Raw genomic sequence first — 22,773 nt, 5'->3', positions numbered from 1 at the left:
GAACAGGAGACAATACTATGTACTGCTGTAGGATCATCTCTAAGGTCACTCTGGAGGCTGACCCTGAGCTCATGGAAGTTCTCCTAGTGCAGGGGTATAGGCATGAGCAACCACATGCAGCCAGTGAAACTTTGGGAGAGGAAAATGAAAGAGTCAGGAAAGAAAAGGTAGTATATTATAGTGTACCTGAGAATGTGGGGGAGATTTTTGAAGACAAAAAAAAAAAAAACTAAAGTAAAAGTCATGTATAAGGAAAGAACATGGAGTTTCTCTGTAAGTTCTTTAATTGGTGGTTTATCCTGAGACCTATTTTACATTTCAAACAATTGTATATCAAAAAATGAACTCTAAAGCAATTCTTGGTAATTGAAAGTATCATTTACAGATAGAATGATTACCAGTGGAAAAACCCTAACAGAGTTTATATAGGAGAATTAATGAGAACATTTAAGTTTCCTGTGTGTAAGAGCAATAGCAAGGGCAGCAGAGAGAGGCCTTGTAACAGAGATCACGATGGCAGCAGGAAACCTTCCGCAGGGCATACTTACATGGTCACCAAGTATTCACGTGAAAATTAGGATAACCTTTAGAAGTAAAATCTTAAAGAAACACAATATAGAAAGAATTGCAAAGATATTCTTTAAAGATAGGAAGTTTTCTTCCAGTCTTAGAGATTGTTGAAAGTTGATGAGTTTATTAATAAATTTAGTATGAAGTGGCCATGTACAGCCATGCCTGATAGTCTGCATTCAATCCGTAGGCTCCAGTAATTGTCCTCTGACCTCCACACACACCCAGTACTCACCATATACACATATACACAGACGCATGTGTGCAACACACACACACGCACACACATGCACACATACGCACACACACATGCACGCACGCACACACACACACACACACACACGCACGCACACACACACACATAAATATAATGAAATTTCTTACATGCTATTTTCCACCAGAAGTTAGTGAGCTACAGGATGGTTGGACTTTGCTATACTGAAAGAGAGCTTGATGTGGCTGGACAGGCAAGGAAGTCAAAATACATCACCTCAACCAATGCCATACAGAAGTTCAATCTCTTCACAGATTAAGTCATAGGTAAGTCAGTGGAGAAGAGAGGGGGCCTGTAGATCTGGAGAATTCTTTAACCAGATCCTTCTGTGTGTGTGTGTGTGTGTGTGTGTGTGTGTGTGTGTGTGTGTGTACATTATATATATTACATTATTATATACTATATATACATTACATATATACACAGTATATACATACCTGATGCATTATATATGCATTATATAATATGTATATATACATGATGTAGTATATATTATATAATTTATATTACTTATATATAAATATATGCATTTAATATATATACTATGTATATAAAATAAAGACATGATGATCAAAACTACGAACAAGATGTAGAATGACATAATCGTCAAATAGAGAAAAATTCCTTAAAGCAAACACAGTCAGCACAAAGACAAAGCAAAACCGGAAGTGCTAAGTGCTAAGTCAAAGATACTGTCACGTCTCCAAGAAACCAGGGAGAGCTGGATGTCTGTTAGCACACTCAAGTTCACGCTGGCCTCCAGACTCAGCCAGTGTCTCCTCTCTGCTCTTCTCTCCCCTGCCATGTCCCTAAACCTCAGAGCCTCGCTTCCCTTCTACCAGCTAGCAATGCCAGTAAAGCCCACCATTGCCGCAGTCTGCCTTCTCGGTTGTCTTTTCTTTTTGCTCTCTTTTGTCCTGACTCCCTTGGTTCTCTTCTTCTCATGGTCCTGCGTTCCTCTCTTGCTCACTCTGCCCTTTCTCCACTTCCCTCTCTTTTACTCTTCCTCACTCTTTCTCTTCTTCTGGCCCTGTTCGGCCTGTACTCTTCCAGATGCATCTGGCTGTCCTCTCCTCCTATCTCTGATAAAATCCTTCTCCTCAACCAAACCTCCATTTTCATTCACTAATATTATTTTTTTGTGTTCAGAGAAGATAAATAGAGCCAACTGAAGACATACACAGATTTTTTTAAGTGTGAAAAATATCATAATAGCCTACCTGGCAAAATATGCCTACTGGTGCAATTGTGTCATAAAATTATGGGGTTAACCAACCAGTTTTTAAATTTTTATTCAAAGCTTGCCTGTTCCATGAAATGGAACCCATACTTAACACTTTCCATGGAGCCCAGAACCTGTGATTCTAGGTATAGCAAACATACATCTTCTATTTAGAATATATAGAGATCTTACATGAACCAATAGTAAAATGCAAACAATAGAAAAATGCTCTTAAGACAAGAAAGCCGAAGGGGAGAGATGAACGGTGGGTGACAGAACCAAAATAGTGGCTATTCTGGAGCTGAGTCGGGTAAGATTCATGGAGCCCCTCTGTGCCTGTCCTACTCTCTGAGCGCTGGCGAGGATTGACACCTGCACCTATAGAGGACCACAGGAAACTCCTTCAAGCTCATATCTGCTCAAGCTTCCAGAGGAAAACACAAGCTGACTGTACTTCTCCCTAGAGTCGCCATTTTGGAAAGCCACAGATGGCTTTCCTTTGCCCTGTCCCTTCTCTGATGACCTCAGGATAGCAGGACTCTGAGCACCTGCCCCCACTTTCTCCACAAGCACAGATCGCACTCACAGATGAGCTTTGTTTCCTCCTGATCACCTGACCTTTAGATTCTTCATTGAAGAAGGTTGTATTTTCTTTCCTCCATCCACAGACACAAACTGAGTCCCTGATGCAATGGCATCTCAACCCGTTTTCTAGCAATGACAGGGAATGACTGAATGCTTACGCAGCACAGATGGAGATAAGATCCACAGTGAACTTGAACCGCAGTCTGGTAAAGTCAGTAAGATGCACATGAGCAGGGGAGGATGCCGCAGCCATTCCAACGCCACACTTAGCTAGTCCCTTAAAAGATAACTAAAGAAAACGCAGAGCTCCTAACTCCAGATGAAAATCACCCAGATGGCATGTGGGAAGCACTGTTTATGGGAACAGAACAACGTGAATGTTCCAGTGTTTAAAATAAGATGAAGCCTTGGATGTGACTGCCCTGAGGCTTCATGCAGACATGGATAGGTATTTAAAAAGAAAAGAGACTGTTTAAGTAGATAGATTGATATGTGTGTGTGTGTGTGTGTGTGTATACATATATATACATATATCTGATAAATTGACAGATGTAGATGGATGGATAGATGGTTGCATAAATGGATAGATAGACAGATAGATAGATAGATGATAGATAAACAGATAATAAATATATCACAATCACAATACATGTAATATAATCTTATGTTTACAAAGTTTAAAGCATGCAAAATTAAATGTGATGTTTACTGTGTAAATATTTTTAGCTATCACAAAAGCAAAGCATGGAGCAGCAGATGTGTCTCAGTAGTGAAGAACACTGCCTGCTCTCTCAAAGGACCTGAGTTCAGTTCCCAGCACCCACATGGTGGGTCTCAAACATCTGTAGCTCCAGTTCCAGGGGATCTGGCATTCCTAGGCACTGTATGCTCATCCTGTGTAGGCAAAAAAATAAATAAACAAATAAAAAACAAGAAGAAAAAACAACTCATAAAATAAAATAAAAATAAATACATAAAAATAAAAAATGCAAAGCCCCAATTAACTCAAATTTCAAGTTGGTGATTATATATAGTTGAGAAGAGGGAAAAGTGATTTTGTTTTAAAAAGACACAAAGAACTAGAAAGGCTATTTTGGAATTTTGTGCATAGAAAATTACATTATTTTGTTTAAATTTCACATATATACATGTATGCATATATATCTATATACATGTTCATAAAGATTTTTTGTTGTAAATTATAACATACATAGTGAAAATTAAAAATAAAGAGATACAAATGGGAGACTGCTGCTGTTTTCAATTCACTAAACCACAGAACTCATTAACAATAATTCCACATCTTGTTAGAGAAAAGTGAGAACATTTAATTTTTACTACTTTCCTGAACTGCAATTTCAAACAAACCATAAGGTAGCATTTTCCGATATGAAATCAAGTTCAGGTTTTAACTCTGCTACTTGCAATTGGTGTAAACAATGTCTACTATTCACGGGAAAATAAACTACATACTTTGCAAAGACAATATATTTCTGGGGTTGTATTCATTTGTTTCATATGCACAAGGATGTTTATGGCAGCATTATTTATGATATATAATGTTCTTACAACATTTAAAGTGCAGAATATTGAATACAATTTTTAAAGTCCAATAATGTGGAAAGGATGAAATAAATTATGTTCTAGAGATGTGATGGAATATTGAATAAAATGTAAAAGTCATGACTTGGTAGAATAAAGCAATGAAAAAGTCTAATGGCATATTTTAAAAGTCAAATACAAAACTATTTTTACAATAAGATAGTTAAAAAATAATAAGCCTTCAGGAATGTAGAGATGGGTCTGATGATACAGAACTTCCTGCATATGCCTGAATTTCAGCCCCAGAACCGAAGAAAAGAAGGCAGACGCTTGGGCATGACCTTGCCCTCCCTACACTAGGGATATGGAGACAGTTAGATCTGTGGGGCTCACTGGCCCAGCCTAGTGCACTCTAGCACAGTGAGAGACCTTGCCTCAAAACATGATAGGAACAACATCCTGAAGATGATACCTTAGGTTGACCTCTGACCTTCATATATGTGAACAAAAATAAAACAGAAAGAGCATTTTAAACTGGGGAGAGGAATGTACACATGCACCCGACTGTTTCAAGAACTCCACATGGGAAGAACAAGACTAAAGGAGAACACATGAAACCCCCAGTGCACCCCAGGGGATATAAGCAGGGGGATGTAGGGAAGATGGTGCTCCTCCACATAAAGAGATGAGGAAAGGGTGGGTAGGAACAGCGCTATAGACAACTGAGCCATCAACTTTTTAAATATTAATTTGTTTTTATTTAAAGTTTCTCTCAGACAATATATTTTGGTTATGTAACTCCTCTCCACTTCCTTCCAGATCCTTCCCACCTCCCTACCCATTCAACTCAACTTCATGCTCTCTCTCCTCTCTCTCTCTCTCTCTCTCTCTCTCTCTCTCTCTCTCTCTCTCCCCTCTCTCTCCATAAAATTAATAAAAATCAAATAAAAATAAAAAACTAATAAGACAAAAACCCATAAAATATGGATTGTGTTTTATGTTGTATGTTGGCCAACTACCTCTACACATGGGGCTGGAGTGCTGTTGATATAGCCAGTGCCATTCTATTAGAAAAACAAGATTTTCCCCTTCCCAGCAGGTTCAATTGCAAATAGAGTTTTGGTTAGGATAGGGTTTTGTGTCTGTTTCTTCTCATGGCTGGTATTTTGTTTGATTTGTACAGGTCTTATTTGTTCTGTCATATCTCTGTAAGTTCATATACACTCAGTCCTGCTCTGTCCAGAAGACAGTGTTCCCTTACAGTCATCCACCATTTCTGCCTCTCACAACCTTTCTGCCTCTTCTTTTACATAGATCCCCGAGCCTTGAGGGGAGGGGCTTGGTGAAGACACCCCATTTAAGACTAATAAGTGGATAGTCTCTCACCATCCACACACTGTCCAATTGTAGGTCCCTATGTTAATTCCTACCTAGTTCGAGAAGCTTTTCTGAAGAGGGCTGGGCAGTGCTCTGATTGATAAGTGAAACAGAATGTCACTAAAAGCCATCTAATTACTGGGTTCCTTTAGCAGAATAATAGTGCATTTTCCCAAGGGCCTCAGACCTAGTTAGTCTCATACTCTTGGCCACCTTAGCAGGGTCAGACATGCAACCTTTAAACCTGGAAATTGTATGTCCTCAGCGTGTTCTCTTGTGTGTTTACATGCTGTGTATGTGCATGCATGCATTACTCACACAGAGTTAAACTTCCAAAAAAATTATACCTGTTTTTTCATTGTTTAGAGGTGTCCTTTCATATGTCTAGATAACTTAAAATTAGTATTTTGTTCTGATGTTCCCCAACCCCTTGAAAAACACTGCACACTCTGCTGTGGCAGGAATAGCTATGCATTCTTTTTTGCATGTTAACTATAAAAATATATATTAATTAAATGTGCTAACTAGTTTTTGGTGACTGAGAAATTGAACATATTTTCACAACTTCTATGAGAGAACGAAACAAGTCCAAGGCGACAGACCCTTAGGTTAGCAATAGAATAGCCCCCTTGTGCCTGATGATGGGGGCCACCCTTGTCTTTATAAACAGGATGGAATAATCAACCTCACCTCACCCCAAGCCCCACCCCATCCCACCCAACCCCTACCCCACCCTACACCATCCCCATCCCCCCAAGAAAAAGACTAGGAAGATGAATTTTTCATAATAACTACTGTGTCTTCTGGCTAAAACCAAGACCACAGGGTCCAGGTCAAGTAAGAGTCAAATAAAGGTCAAGTAAAGATGCTGATCCCTCAGATAACCTTTTCTTTTTCCCTTTGACCACAGTAAATCCTACTCTTTATGATTATGTACAGTCATCTAAGCACAGTAAAGGAATATACAACATTTAAGCTTCTGTGGGATTCATATCTTTTTTTTTAATTGGCATTTTAATTCTTTTTTTATTTTATTTTATTTTTTTAACTTGAGTATTTCTTATTTACATTTCGAGTGTTATTCCTTTTCCCCATTTACCGGCCAACATCCCCCTAATCCCTCCCCCTCCCCTTCTTTATGGGTGTTCCCCTCCCCATCCTCCCCCCATTGCCGCCTTCCCCCCAACAATCACGTTCAGTCTTAGCAGGGCTTCCCCTTACACTGATGATCTTACTAGGATATTCAATGCTACCTATCACATCTTAAAACAAGAGACATTATAATGCAATCCAAACTGGAGAAATATGTAGCATGTAGTATAAACAGATATATTTTAATACATTTACAAATATATTTTACATTATATATTGTATATATTTATATTTCATAAGTTTTAACACATACATTATTAATTAAGCTTAATGGGTATTTTTGATCCCAAATGACAAGAATTACAGAAGTGTAAAGAAATTCACTTATACTATTTTCAATTTTCAATTGCAAAGCTAGTTAGTTATGACAGTAACTGACACTTGAATGTTTGAATGTCAAAGATTTGAATAGCTCAGAGTCTGTCTTACTTGGTCATAGCTACAGCCTTGAAGTTACTTATTAATACGAGGAAACTGGAGTTTGTAACCATCAAGTTAGCGTCGAAGGTTGTGCAGCTCTCACGAGCTAACATCAGTGCATAAGCCAGGCCATCATACACCTCAACCTAGTCATAGTCCCTCATTTATAGAAGGTGCTCATAAATCGATATCCATCTTCTGGAAGCCTTAGTGCTAATTCATTGCCTCAGACATGGAAGGCAAGGGCTACAACGAACACAGGAAGTAGTACTTTGCACTGTCATGTGCCTACTCCATTGGAAGATCCAATCTCTAACGTGATGACATTTCTCCTGTTAACCACCTGCCACAACCTTCATTAGGACAGCCTTGTCTTTCAGACATGGGCTCGCTCAGCATTTAGTGTCCCTGTTCAACATGTCTTAAACCTATATCAGGACTGGAAACCGTCACTCAGTGGCTGACCAACTACTTGTCTTAGAGTTTATAAGAGCCTGGGTGGAGTTCTGTGACTCTTATTGTCATGCACAAAGGCTGTATTTCTTTCAAATATTTTCCTCTTAAAACTAGAAAAAAAAAGAACAAATCTCTCCATTATTCTCTGTGCTTGAATATGCATAAGAAGTAAATGAAGAGACAAAAGCTGAGAACTGTAGTTATCCCTATGCCAGTGTATATCTGCATTATCTTAATTCCCAGAATTCCCGGGGCATTAACCTCAAAACTTTCATTTTATAGATAGACCTTGCAAAAAAAGATCTGAGCCTATACCTATCAAATGTTCATATCAAGTCTCCTCTCTTCTTGGGTCTACCTTAGACTTAAAGAGTAGAATGTATATTTGTTCATTCTTCAATTTCTCTGTTATCTAGCAAATGTTAAGCTATCACAACTAATCTTATCACAAAAGCATAAGTGGGGAGTGATCTTGATCTTTAATGATAGAAAATTGGGCAGAATTGTCTTAGAACAAGGGAATGCGTACCAGACCTGCAATGTTTACACGATGAAGTCTGTGAGCATTTGAGAGAGTACCAGTCAGAAGGTGGGTATGTTTAGAAGCATGGGGAAGAGGAGGGGTCTTGATGGATGAGTCCTTGCCAGGAAAGTGGTGATGGCCAAAGATAAGCATCAGTATCTTTCCAAGCTGCTGGTGCTATGGCTCTCTCTGTGGAGATCAGTGTGTTAACTTGTCTTAACTTCAGGCCATTACACACTGCCACGGTCTAGTCCCAGGTATCAGATTCTTCATTTAGCAGCTGTTTGATTTCACCCTCACTTGTAAGTCAACGTGTCTATCTAGAAGAGCCTGTCCTAGCCATGCCAATGGTAAGAATTTTCATGTGCGTGACAAATACTCTTCCAGTTCATGGACTGACATCTTACTTAAATGTCTGTCTTTAAAGCAGGGAACCTCTCAAGGTGTTAAGAAAAACTGACTTCTCAAGCTAGTGAGAAGAAGGATTGAATTAACAAGATCGTCCCTTGAAATGCAGCCACTGACACTCCTCTGGTGAAGATCCACTCTGGTGGTCTATAACATTGGAGAGTTTTATGCATCAACTTGACTAGGCTGTTAGGCCCAGATTATTTGCTTAAAACCCAGTCTAGATGTTTTTGAAAAGCACATTGTATTAGATAACTTTATTCAATAAACTGAAGGATAAAAGAAAACAGATTGGACAAAGGACTTGACTACACCATCAAATCTTCCCTGACCACTCCTTTCCAACATAACCTCATTTTTGACAGTGCTTAGCTCAGTAGTAGAATGCCTGCCTAGCAAGTGCAAGGCCCTGGGTTCGGTCCTCAGCTCCAAAAAGAAAGAAAAAAAAGAAAAAAAAAAAGAAAAAGAAAAAGGCAGTGCCCATAACTCCATAAGAGAGCAATCATCCCTGCCAGACATATCCCTCCCGCCCCCCTAACAACAGGGAAATGTCCTGAGAACTGAGTCACTAAGTATCTTATTGTTAAACAAACATCACAAAGTACATCCCAGACCTAGATGGTATAGGTCAATCTTCACCTTCACATGACCTCTTCATATAGTAGACATGTAAACACAGGGTGTGTGAAATTGCTTCAGAAGTAACACAGCCTGCCACGTGTTTATACAAGAAAGTTCATAAAGTAAACATTTTAATAAGCTCAAGCAGTGACCAAATATAGTATGCTAAATACATAATCCTGTACTAAAACCATTCCTCTTAATCGTCAAGTCTATGCACTGCACATAATTTCAAGTGCAACTGGCAATCCCACAGGTTTGTTTACATTCCTGTTCTAACCCATGTGAGAAATGCATTGTGCTTCAGACTGAGTATGACTATGAGGACATTTGGCAAGAATAATTATACTATTCTATTCTAACTTATGGGATCTCTGAAGTATATACAGACCAGAGCTGACTGAAGTGTGGTGTGTGAATCTATGCAGGGGACAGACATTGATTCAATCTGGTCTAAGACTTTGCCTTTCCCTAAATTCAATGAACCAATAAAGTGACTCATACAAAAATAGCATTTTTATATTTGTAAATTCTCATAACAAATTTACATACAAGTCATCATGTTATATATACTGGTAGATATAAATCTTGGTTCTCTCATGAGAAGAAGAAAGCTTGCTCCTTTGCTTATCACCAAGTGCTTTCTGTATGACCTATTTTTATAAACACACCACAGGCCTTGTTTTTCTGAAGAAATTTCTCACACTCCTATGTTTACATGTCTGTTGTATGAAGAGGCTGTGTAAAGATTGACTTATACCATATAGATCTGCAACATACTTTATGATGTTTGTTTACCAATGAACGCATGCACACAACCAATAATCCTGTAATTCTTTTTAACGTGGACAACTATTTTCTTCCATTAAAAAGTGTTTGAATAAATTTTACCCTTTCCTGACCCCTTACTGCAAAGGCACAATACAAAGGGCTTTCCTTCAATGGCTGTAACTTGGGTATCTGAGTCTTGGGCTGGCACATGTGTTAGACTTCATTGCTTTATTATCCCCGGCCATATTGGCTGTTCTTCTGCTATCCAGGTCTTAGCCTTGACCTTACACTGGTCCTACTGTGGCCTGACATCTTGTTTTCTCGGTCCTCTCAGCTTTTGGGTTGAACATGGAATCTCCTAATCACAGACTTTGGCATCTATGCCCTGGCAAGCTATTTTTCTAACTGAGAAAGTGCATCATACCTTTAAAACTCCTTCTTAGATCCTTTAGGAAGGCAGCCCTACTGAAGGAACACTTGTTCTTCTCTTCAATAACTTCCTCTTTGGGATGAAATCATGAAAGTACACTAATTTCCACATCTTTGACAGTGAAGACATCTCTAGATTAGTGCTCGGTAATCATCTAATAGGACAGAATGAAGAAAACCAATTCAGAAGAATCTCCAGGCTTTACACCAGTACTCCATGAGGGCGACTGAGACAGAAGGCTTTCTGTGGCCTCTGATGGCATGTCAGTAGTCAGCCCACCTGTAAGTAGATTGCTGTTTTCCTAACTTCATGCACTAAATCCGGTCAAAGGTCGCTTGCTGTCCCTGTGCATTTACTTCTGTGGTTCAGAGGTTTTCTCATTCCCATAAAATCTAAGCTCTTGGACATGTATGCTTCACTTACCCAGGCTGGATTTTGAAATGTTTTAATTTATTCGACACTTGTTCACTTAAAAGGAAATAGAAATGGGGTTGTTGCTCCTGCCTAGGACTGTGGTCTTACTCTTATATATCAAGTCCAAGCTCTAATTCTAGATAGCTATTCCCAAATCTAAACCAAGGTCAAGTCAACTGTCAACTCGAAGGTTTAGAACTGCATAGGAGACATCTCTAAGTACGTCATGGAGGATTAACTAAGGAAGGAAGATCTCCCTGAATGAGACAGCAGCACTCGGTGGGTCAGGATCCCAAATTAAATAAAAAGGAGAAAGCAATAAAGGATCAACCTCCCTCCCCCTTCCCCCTCCTTCTCTTCTCTTCCTCCCTTTCCCCTACCACATACCCTTTTCTTCTGAGTGTGCACACAAGGTGACAAGCTGCCTCACACTCTCAAAAGACACACCTTCCTATAACAATAGAATGTATTCCCAAACCAGGAGCCAATAGAAACCCTTGCTTACATTGATTTTGTCAGATTTTTTTATCATAGCAACAAGAAAAATCAGGAACACACGAGCCAAGTTTAGAGTGACCTGGCTGTCACCTGCTCTTCTCTATTCTCAATGGACAAGGACTGCCTTTCTTACTTTATAAAATGTCTCTCCAGTAGGAAGTGGTCTTAGTACGACATCTGAGAACATATATGAGGAATCTCCCCACTTGCTGACTTGGTCTATGTGAGCTCTGTAAAGGCAGACCTCCTGCTTCTAACCATTCATTGGGTACTAGTGACATGATTCCTTTGAGATTCAGGAAGCACTGAAGTTCAAATGGGCACACAGACACACACACACCCCCAGACACTGACAGACATTTTTATGTGGGAAAAGATAAAATTTCTAACAGAGCAGAAGAAATTGAGCACAGGCTTTTGGTTGGCCACACCTCAGTGGCTCATGACCACCGTATGCCTTTGTCTTCCCTTTTTGAAAAATATAATCTCCTGGCTATGTTCAGTGATGCTTAACACAGACTCAATTCTCAGTGGAAAATAGACACTTCCCTACAAAGAACCTTCCCGTGCCAAGTGGACATTTATGGGCTATTAATCATGTGTCCCATTATTTGGTATAACATTTACCACTTATTGCTGCATAAAACGTATAATATAACCGTATTGCCCCTCAAGAGTTCTTACAATCAAAACCTCGTGCAAACTCATAGCCCCAACCCCATTCGTATAAGAGGCGATAAAAGATTGATTAAACGTGTTCCCAGAAGCCATCTCTGAGATAATATCTTTACAGGGACAACAGCACTTTGAAGTACAGTATTCCCCTGTTGCTTTACCAGGATTAGCAAGGGCTGCCCTTCTGGTTCAATTGTATTTGTAGGAGAGCTAACTGAATTCAGTTTACTCTTTCTCCTGAACAAACAGAACCCCAGGACGAACCTGAGCACCTTGGAGGTCAAAGTTTACCAATACAAGAGGGGCTCGCTCACTAGAGCTGGATGAGTAACTGTTGGCTTGCACATGAAGCGTCACAAAGGTCTGCCTTCAGCTAGACGTTTAACAGCTGGTTAGTCCAGACTGCCTTAGTCTCCTTCTCTCAATACGGAGAGATTCTTGCCACCTACATGGAAATTGCTGGTCGTGTGACAAGGGGAAGGTAGACACGTTCTTTTCCCTGAAGAGTGCTTTGGCTGAGATCTCCTGTTCCAAGAGTGTATGGATGGCCAGGGAGAAACTTCATTCCCTGCAGAGGACCCATGTAAGTTTATGGATGAGTGGGGTAGAATAAGGATTCCCACCCCATGCATGAACAAGCCACATCAAACAATGAGTTATTAGGGAGCTAAGTACAAATTGTGCATTACTTCCCCCTAGATGTCCCCAATAGATAAATAATACCATATTTAAAAGTCCAATAGGAATGTTAAAATTATTTAATAGATATTGAACTAGCAGCAGGCTTCAAGTTGCTAAAACATCAGGTTTTGCATTAATATTATAAGAAGATCTCCATGTTATTTATTTGAAAATAGTTCAACTGTGGAATTTTTGGCAAAAAACTAATAACATGTTTGGCTGTGACTGTGCAGGCTTACATAAAAAGTAATGACATAATGTAAACTTTCCATCTAATATCATTTTAAAGCTCTTTGAAAGCATTTGGAGAGAGCCCTTCTGTAGGCTGGTGGCATATTCTCTTTATAAGGGAGTTAACAAAAAAGGTAGAGAAATTTAACTCACTAATATTTATCTCAGTGGCACAAATCTTCGTGACAAGGAGTCCCACCACAACTTGAAGAGCGAGTCACCAAAACAATAATTTAAATGAGGCTCAGGTACAGAGCTGCACTGCAGGCATATACATTTCTGTCATTGAGAAAATAGGGAAGGTCTCTGGGGTGGGACAATCTGACTGTGCCCTTGGAGATCTCTGGAATGTTAACAAGGTCACAATTGTACTCTTTTCAATAGCTTTTCTGGTCTTTTGTGTGTGGAAGCTAGGAAAACCCTTGACTGTGTGTGTGTTTGTGTGTGTGTGTGTGTGTGTGTGTGTGTGTGTGTGTGTGTGTGCTCATTCACACTGACTTTATTTAGATAGGTGACTGTAGGAATCTGTTGGCTTCTATGGAATCTAGGGAAGCTACACCATAAAGAATGAATTTTACTCCAAGTAAATTTAAAAGTAAACTCAGTCTGGAAGTAGAAGAACCATTTTGATATTTGAGAAGAAATAATCAACCAGCTTCCAAGCACTGTACATATGCTGGTGTTTGCCTCTATTGACAGAGGCTTCTCTCTGCACCATATACTGAATCAGATCCTACGAGGTGAGGATTTGGCTCCCACCTTCCTTCCCTGAGCATTTCACACATTTCTGCTATGCTTTGTGGGTTTTCTTAAGGTATCTTTAAGATTCATCCTCTCCTTCTATTTGGTCTGCTCTATCCCTTATAGGAGTGGGTCCCACAATATTACTTTAGAGAAGAAAATAAAAGAGTGTTTTAGCATAAACACCACAGTGACATTTGATAGAAATCTGACTATTCAATTGCATAAATATATATTTGAGGATATGGCAGCTCTTTGAAATTTGGCTTTTTAACACTTGCATTGTAGCTCTGAAGATCACCAATGCATTCAATCCAGTCCTCTAGTTTTGTCTGCTGCTTGCTGTAGAGCCAATAAGGACTTAGAGATACGAAGCCACTGATTCACAATGTTTTACAAACACTAAGACCTCTGCTGACAATGAACCTCAAATATTAAGTGACAGAACTTACCCCATACATAGCACTAAATAGATATAATGTGGGCTCATATCTCAGAGTAATGAGAGATCTGCTGCCTTCTTAAAACTGATAATCTAAGAGGAAATACTCAGATAACTTGCAAATATTCCCTGAAATTTAATTTAAATATTCATTGCTATTTATAATGGGATATCTAAACTTCTGATATGAATTGCATGGGACTGGGGCAGAGGGGGAGAGTAGGTGTGGAAATCAGTAAATAGTGCTGGGTATCCTGTTCCCTTCACTTCATAGCCACTCAAGCTGTACTCACTTGAACACAGTCCATCACTTTGTAGGGATGTTGTAGTGAAATACCATGGCATCAAAGGGAATATCAATAAAGCCCAAGTCAACAGTCTAAAAATAGAGAGATTCTGCTTTAAATTGAGAAGAAAGGGACATGAAAGCAACCTTGTAGATTCTTTTGAACTTCCTCTGCCTCTTAAAGGCAACGGAGTATGTTACTTAGGAAACATCCATTTAGGGGTGTAATTTCTGTAGGAGTTTGGTGCTTTTATAGGAAGCTTGGTTTCTTGATATTTGAAGCCCAAAGTCACATGTATGTGTCAGTGTAAAAAAAAAATCACAGTTCTCTCATAAGCTAGGGGTCTATTCATACAAAGACTTGGTGATCACTGTAACTCAGTCTGGACATGTGACAATGCAACTTTGTCACATTACAGACCGTGGAACAGTTGACTGGTCTCTGTAGAAGTATTCAGTGTGGGAGGGAAGACTTCTTCCCCTTGTGGCATGAAACCTTAGTTCAATATGTTACATGTTAACATCAGTCTCCTGGAACGTTCCTCATGAGTACCGAGAAACTGACCCTAAAAGTCATGTGAAAGACGAAAAGTCTAAGTGTATTCCAGAACAATACTCAAGAAGAAAAGGAATGGAGGACATGATTCCAGAGTGATGGAACTGGGGTGGGGGTGGGGAGCAAAGATGCAGTAGCATTCCATGAGTACAGAAAACAACACAAAATCAGGTCCATATGCAAATGAGGTCTTGGTATATGGTAGAATTGACATCATAACATCACTTCTGTAAGAAACACTCATGAGCCAACTGGTCATTCATACACACGAAGACAAAGAGGGTGACCCCTACCTCATACCAGACATCAAAATTAACCCCAAAAAGGTTGACTTAACTGTATCAACACACACACATATCATATATGTATATATGTGTGTGTGAATATATCTACATATATGTGCATGTAAGAAACATACATCTTAATATTAATTGAACATTAAAAGTGTAAAACATTTGTCATTCATCATAACATACATTATTAGAGCAAGAAATAATTGCTTAAATAAGATGGGAAAGTTTTTTCTAAATTCCTAATTTTTTAATTTTTTTCCTAAAGAATTAAATTTTATTAAATAGGAAATCAATAAGATGAACATTTAGGATTTGTGGAATCTTCACTATAGAGAAATAAATCATCTGTGGGAAAAAATATTTGAAACCAATATAACTAACACTGTGTCTGAATACAGAAGATACAAAGAACAATAAAATTCTGTAAGAGAAATGCAGATTCCATAGGAAAAAATCAGCAAAATGTATTAATAAGCAACTCACAGAACAAGGGGCCAGGGTAGAAATTAAACATATGCTAGCGGAATTCAGACTGACAGCGCCAAATGTTGGTGAGAGACAAAGGGAATTGCTAGTGGGAGTGCAAACTAGTAAATGTTTTTTGAGGAAAATTAACAAAAGATCCGCGCAAGCCTGTAACCTCATTACACCGGAGAGGCAGGAGATTGTAAGGTCCTGTTTCAAAATAACGGCCCGAGTTCAATTCCTAGGACCCTCAAGAAAGCAAGAATGGTAGTTACTGCTCCTTTTTAAACTGAGAGCAGAGGAGGTGCGGAAAGGAGGATCCATGGGACTCACTGCCCAGCCATACTTCCCTGATCCACAAGCCACAGGCCCCAGTGCCCAACGTCTACTACACACAAAGAAGCAGGCATGGCAATCCCAGGTTTCTGGGAATAGACACACAGACAATATCAGGCAGTCGAAGCCGGCTTCAAATGCCTACTAAGTTTATGAATGCTTGGGCTATATGAGAAACTATCACACACTCAAGAATCAATATTCAATACAGTTTAACTAGAAATAGCTTATTATGGGAGACTTTATTTCAGGACACATAGATTAGGGGACGGCTGTATACCACCTGAAGCCATAGAAGGATCCTCCCTGCCATGAGATTGGTTATAACGAATTTGGACCCGATAAATGTCAGTGTCTAAGAATTCAGCTTTATTAATGCTATGTGTACATAGATTAAATGAGCAAGATTGGTGAATACCAAGATATGTGGCAAAATCTCAAAATATTAGCATTGAGTAAAACTGTGCTCAAGTTGTGCTTTATGAAAATGCCATAAATTCAAAACAACGGGCCAGTAGCACACCCTGTGTGGGGATTCATGGATGGGTGGCATGCGTGTGCCTCCTCTGGCAAGAGGGGGAGAGCATGACATGGGTGAGTTTCACCTTTATCTATTGCTTCATGTCTTTAAAAGGGCAAATATTCGTTCTTAAACTTAGATTTGCAGTTAAGCTTTGCTGTGGGCAGATAGGCTGTCAGTTTTCGGCATTTTTTTCTATATGAATAAACATCTCAAAAAATTTGAATTTGCATAAAAGAAAAACAAAAGAATGTTCTTAATAACTTGGGAATAAACGACAGTAGAAAACACCTACTTTTCAAAATCCATGGGATATTGACAAAGCGCCATTCAGAGAAAAGTGAACTCTTAATGCATACTAAATTGCCTTAAAATTAAACTGACTACTTATAAATGAAATCAACGTTCAAGTCAAGATGATGGAAGATGAAAAAATAACAAATTCAAAGCAATGAAGTAATAATAAAAGCAGAACACAATTATGTCAGAAGAGCAATAACGACAATGGTGGATGTTCCCAACAAAACCACAGGCTTTGTTTTAAAACTTGAAAGAGCAACACATTAAGCCAACACTGGCAAGTCTAGTCAGAAGGACAAAGCGTTTAAAAGACATAAAGTGGGTGTGGCCAAGGACAAGGTCAGCCTACATCCCAGAGCTGGAAACCACAACATCCTTCCTCCAGATTGAAACATTCCCTTCCAGAGAAAGGAGGGAGGTCCCGAGACCCAAGAAGTTAATGAGATATAACAGGCTTAGGAAGCTTACAAATGAATAAAATGTAGGAAGATCAGAGATTTGTAGATTTCCAAGGTCCTTACAAGGTCATACAGGCAATAACAATGTGGAGAAGTCCCTGTACGAAAGCCTGTAGGTTGGGCAGAGAGATCCAGGATTGATGCTTTCGTGACCCCTCACCCACGCTTGGGTAGGTTTTGAGTGTACATGCGTGCGTGCGAGCGTGCGAGCGTGCGTGTGTGCCACAGATGCCTCAGAGTTACCCGTGCTCTGGTAAGTTAGTAGGTTAGTAATTCCCACGACTGGCTGTGACGAGCCCTCAATGCACTCACTCCTTCCTCAGGGCAAACTCCTGTGAAACTGGTTCTCTTCTCAGGCCGCGGTGCAGTCTGGAATGAAGAGATACTTGTTCCTGTCTACATTATTCTCTACAGCATCTGTTTCTAAACTTTGCAGCCTATTCTAGATTTCCTATTCTTTATTATTTAACTACTGGGACCTTATCGTTGTTTTTATGATTTTGTATTGCAACTCTAGCCTTGGATGAATCTTACTGTGGAAAAACCTGAAGTAGGTGACGCTTCCACCGAGACCTGGTTGTCAGAGGTTCCTCTTTAGTTCTCTATAGGCCTCTTTTTAGGTCAGTGTTGAATAGTCAAGCATTATTTCTTTTGTCTAGAGTGTATATTAAATAATCACACACAGGCACAGAAAGACAGACAGACAGACAGACAGACAGAGACAGAAGTATCTTAAATAATTAGTGAATTAAATACACATATTCTCTTGCCTTTTAAAATATGGTTGGTTTATGATTTCCAGTATTTTCCCATTCTATTGTTCTTTTATTTTTCTCATAATCAAAGTTAAACCTTTGAACTGTAATCAAGCTCCAATTAAATGTTGTCCTTTTTAAGAGTTGCCATGGTCATGGTGTCTCTTCACAGCAATGAAGCCCCAACTAAGACAGGGTTGCACCCCTCTGACTTTGTCTATGTTTAGGACTTTTCTTCCAGTCATTTTCAATGGCTTTGTAAGTTGCTGTCTTACTCTGATCATGTTCTGAGTGCTGCCTCGGGGCTCCTATCTCCTCCACAGTCATGGGTGCTTGCCTTGGGTCAGTTGTTTCCTTCCTGTGAGTCTGTGTAGATTTTTTCTGTGTTTATTTGTTTTTTTTTTTTTTCAGTTTGGGACACTGGGAATAGAACTCAATCTTATGTGTTAGGTAGGTGCTCTATATCCCAGCCACATGACCAGTTCACTACTGTGTCATCATCATTAGCAGCAGCACCACCACCACCACCACCATTTTCTAATTTATACTAAGGTATTATTTCAGCTTTCTCCATTTTCTCATCACCTGTCTCTTCTCTGAGTTGTTATAGCTCTCCCTTGGGTTTTGTGTAGTTGACTTTTTTTTTGCTTTGTTTTGGTTTGGGTTTGTTGGGGGTGTTTAGAGTAAATTTCTTCCATCTCAGCCTCACGGCAGTTGGAATCAGAAATGGGCCACCACACTCTTTGTGAATCGTCCCATCCAGACAAGTATTCGCTAGAGTGTATTCCCTCGTGTGAACTCTGCTCTTTCCTTTTGCCTTCTTCTCTAAATTCTGTGTGTGTGTGTGTGTGTGTGTGTGTGTGTGTGTGTGTGTATGCGCGCGCGCTAAAGTGTGTCCTTGGCATGGATGCATATGGATCTCAAAAAACAATGTTTCACAACTGCCCTCATAGTCTTTCTCATTACAGCCCAGTAGCTTCAGGGAAACCCCTGCCTTTGCCTGTAAGCCAGCCACCTTCTTTGCGTTCGTTAGCTCTGCCATTCATTAACTGTGAGATCTTCAGCAAGTGACTAAGCCCTATTTGGCCCATTTCTTTGTAAAGTGATAATATCATATCCTCATTAAAGTTTGTGGCAGACATAAGTTCAGGCAGCATGATTCCTTAGTGCTAGTTTAAGCAGCGATGGACTCATTTGTCACAAATGGCCCTCCCATGCACTGACACATGTGCTTCCTATTGCTGTGATCAACATTATGACCAGAAGAAATTGGGGAATGATGGGATTTCTTTTACCTTCCAGCTTTTTAGTCCATCACGAAGGGAAATCAAGATAGAAACTCAAGGCAGGAACCTGGAAGCAGGAACTGAAGCAGAGACTGGGGCACCGTGCTGCTCTCTGGCTTGCTCCCCATGGCTTACTCAACCTGCTTTCACATACAACCCGGAGCCCTCTGCCCAGGGGTGGCACTACCCACAGTGAGATGTGTCCTTCCACACCAATCAAGAAAATGTTCCCACAGGCAATTTAATGGAAATATTCTCTCAACCAAGGCGCCTCTTTCCAGATAGTTACAGCTTGTGTCAAATAGGATATAAACAAAACAAACAACACCTGAGCGAAGGATAACACACAATCACCCCTGCACCCGGTCTTAGGAAGGCAGCACTGCTGTCCTCTCCTCGTGATTTGGGGCTTAGCCATATGACTTGCTTTGATGAGTTAAAGACACAGTAAGTAATAGAAACAGTTATCTGAGGTTTGAGCTTTCTCTGCTGGGCTGCTGCTATACCGTGGGCACGCACACAACTTAACTGGTATCTATTCTGTTTATGTTTCATGAATGAACACATTGGAAGTCCACTGCTTTACTATTTGGAAGACCTGCAGTCTCCCAGCCAAGTGGAGAAAGTATAGACTTCTAATATCTTTAGTCTGTAGCCAGGAAGGAGATCATAAGTTTCATATCAAGGCCAGGGATGGATAACTCGGCTTATCTGTCCCATTGCTGCATTTCGTGTATCTTGTGTAGGATTTGAGTATCTATAATCCATTAAAAGAACGTTCATGTTTCACCAGTCAGATGATGATGGATTTGGAGCCATTTGGAAAGTGCTGTCTATTAGTTCTGATTTATATTTAGAAATAAAATGAATCTACTTTCATAATTCTGGAGATCAAATAATGAATCATAAACATGAATCAAAGAAAAATCCTGGAAGAATAAAATGTAGAAGCAAAGGATGAAATCACCCAGAAAGCATCTCTGAGTCCCTCCATCCATCACGGTCATCAGAGAGGGGGAGGTTAAGCTTTGTGAAGAGACTGATCTTATGAAGCAATGGATAACTTACTCAGAACTGTCTGCTGACTGGGATGGCGTTTATCAATTCTTCCCCTAGTCTCTGCAGTGTTATTAGAAAATGACACAGGAAAGACATCCCTGTTCTATAGTGATTCTGCAGCATCAGCCAAGGGGGGGAAATGGGGATAATACATGCATCAATTACTTTTCTGTTGCTGTGATGAAACACTATGACCAACGCAACTCAAGTGAGTTCTTCGGGGCCAACAGTACCAGACAGACGAGTCCGTGATTTTATTCACTATATGGCCAAATTTATGGGTGACGTTTGGGAGTGTATTAGAACCATTTTCTTTAAAACCTTAAAGCAGATCATGACTCTGAAATCTCAGCATCTGTGAATCTGAAACATTAGAATTGAAACAACACTGTAAAATCCTATACTCTTGTTTCTATAAGCACAAGTGAATATTTTTGCATGTGTGTGTGTTGGATATGTATACATATATACATGTTCATGAGAGTGTGGGTGACTGTGCATGCACATGTGTGCACATTGTGTGTAGAGGCCAGAATCTGACATTAGAAACTTCACCAACATACTAAAGCAGAACCTCTCACTTGAATCTAGATCTCACTGATTTAGCTGGTGTAGCTAGTCAACATGTCCAAGGCAGCCCCTGTCTCTGCTTCCCAAGAACTGAGACTATATATAGGCTGGCTGCCACACCCATCCCAAATTGATGAGAGTCCAAAGAGCACAAGCTCAGGTCCTTATACTTGCACTCTATCCACTGAGCCATCATCCAGCCCTAGGTAAAAATTCAAACACATTTAGTTCCAGAAAGAGGGGAGCTTACTGGTTCCCACATGTGCAGTATCAATAACTAATGCCTTTTGTTTGAATGAAGAAATCAATCATTTTAAATTAACATTTTTCATGGAAAAAAGGAAACAAAATAGAAAACCATACTGAATTTTCAGAGGAATACTGTATGATTAAGGTGCATTTATGCTATATCTTGTTCTAAAAGGACAAAGTGACCAGCCATGATTTTCAGCCTTTAAAGGGACTAGCTGCCTGATCACAATTTTATTTTGTGTAGCAAGGATCTTAGACATGGTAGCTGAATTCGGATCAGGTCCCTCTAGCACACAGTAATACGAAACTCTGGCATAGGGTGGGTCTCACATTTGGAACAATGGCATGTTCAAGACAACGTGGCAAGCGTAATGCTCGCCCTATAAAAAGCATCCACGCTCTTCCTCTTGTCGGTATTCAGGGCTACACTAAAGGTCATGTTCGCTCCAGCTCTCTGTTGTCCTTAACCACTGACATTTTAAAAAGTCTAAATGCACGGTGCCTTGGGATTCTTTTGTAAAAGGGGTTTTTATAAATGTACAGGGCTGGTGGTACAGCCTCTGTTTGACTCCTGACTACCACCTCTGGCTCCAAGCTGAGCAAGTTTTGCTGTCTTGGCAAAGTCCTCCGCGGTCCCCCACAGTTCCTTGGGGAGTCTATATTCCATCTGGCAATACTATCATTGCAATTTGTCAAAGGCAAGAATTGTGCCCCGAAAGTGTGTGTTCTAAAGAAATAGTATTGTATGCACATTCAAAAGCCTTCAGCGAATAAAGGATCATCTGGACACAGATAGCGGTGTGGGGTAAACACGAGCTTCTGCTGCTCTGGTGCAGGGGGATCCATCATTAAGATGGAAAATAGATGGAGCCTTTGCTGTGCAAGAGACGCCTCCTCCAAGCAGTGAGTTTGCAGGCACCAGAGCCTGTCTCAATTCGGGGTGGAAATCTGTGCTGATAAAGCAAGGGTCAAAGAACCTGCTTTGCATCATTAATTTGAACCTTTTCCTCATAAAAACCACCTCAAAGGAGCAACCCAAAAAGGCAACACAATATGTTCTGCAAGCCCTGCTCTGTGCGTTTCCACACAGCAGACAGGCCCAGAATGTTGACTTTGGTCCAAAGAGGTAGGGTTGTCCAGACCTTCCCGGAGTTGAACCGGAGAGAATACCTTAGAACGTTTCATCCAAGGATATCCCAGAGACCAGTCCATCACTGTACTGTCCCTGGCAGGCGAGTGCCATGTTCATGATGGCTCTGCCATGCACAGACACTGTGAGCCTTGGGCAAGACTGTGTAAGCACAATCTCCCATGTGTGAAATTCTCTCTGCTCCTGAGACTGGAAGACCACTCTGTACTGAGCGCTGAGCCACTCGCACTAGGCTTGCAAGTAATACTAAAAGTTAGATGGATTGACACCCTGTGGAAGAGTTTGAAGTCATATGTAAGGAAAAACAAATTTACAATAGCCACCCCCAATATCACAAGGCGCAGAAAGAAGCAGTTTTAGCAGAAATGCTGCTGAAAGATAGTTTCTGTCAGTGATACATCACCGCACTGCTACATTGATAGCACCAATAGCACGTTCCTACCTTCTCCCTCAC

General features: G+C 40.1%; 1 long non-coding RNA gene across 1 annotated transcript in view; it reads right to left on the bottom strand.

Annotated features, from left to right (window-relative positions):
- The window catches only part of LOC108349518 (uncharacterized), a 48,349-nt gene extending 35,200 nt beyond the window's left edge, over nucleotides 1-13,149 (bottom strand). Inside the window, exons 1-2 of the long non-coding RNA XR_001835601.3 lie at nucleotides 13,004-13,149; nucleotides 10,346-10,505 (exon numbers count right to left, since the gene is read on the bottom strand). This is a non-coding gene — a long non-coding RNA (uncharacterized LOC108349518). The remainder of the gene's footprint in view (nucleotides 1-10,345; nucleotides 10,506-13,003) is intronic.
- Between the last annotated feature and the right edge of the window lie 9,624 nt (nucleotides 13,150-22,773).

Source organism: Rattus norvegicus, chromosome 1 (genome assembly GCF_036323735.1).
Source record: "Rattus norvegicus strain BN/NHsdMcwi chromosome 1, GRCr8, whole genome shotgun sequence".
NCBI lineage: Eukaryota > Metazoa > Chordata > Mammalia > Rodentia > Muridae > Rattus > Rattus norvegicus.
This window is presented reverse-complemented; position numbering and strand designations above follow the sequence as displayed.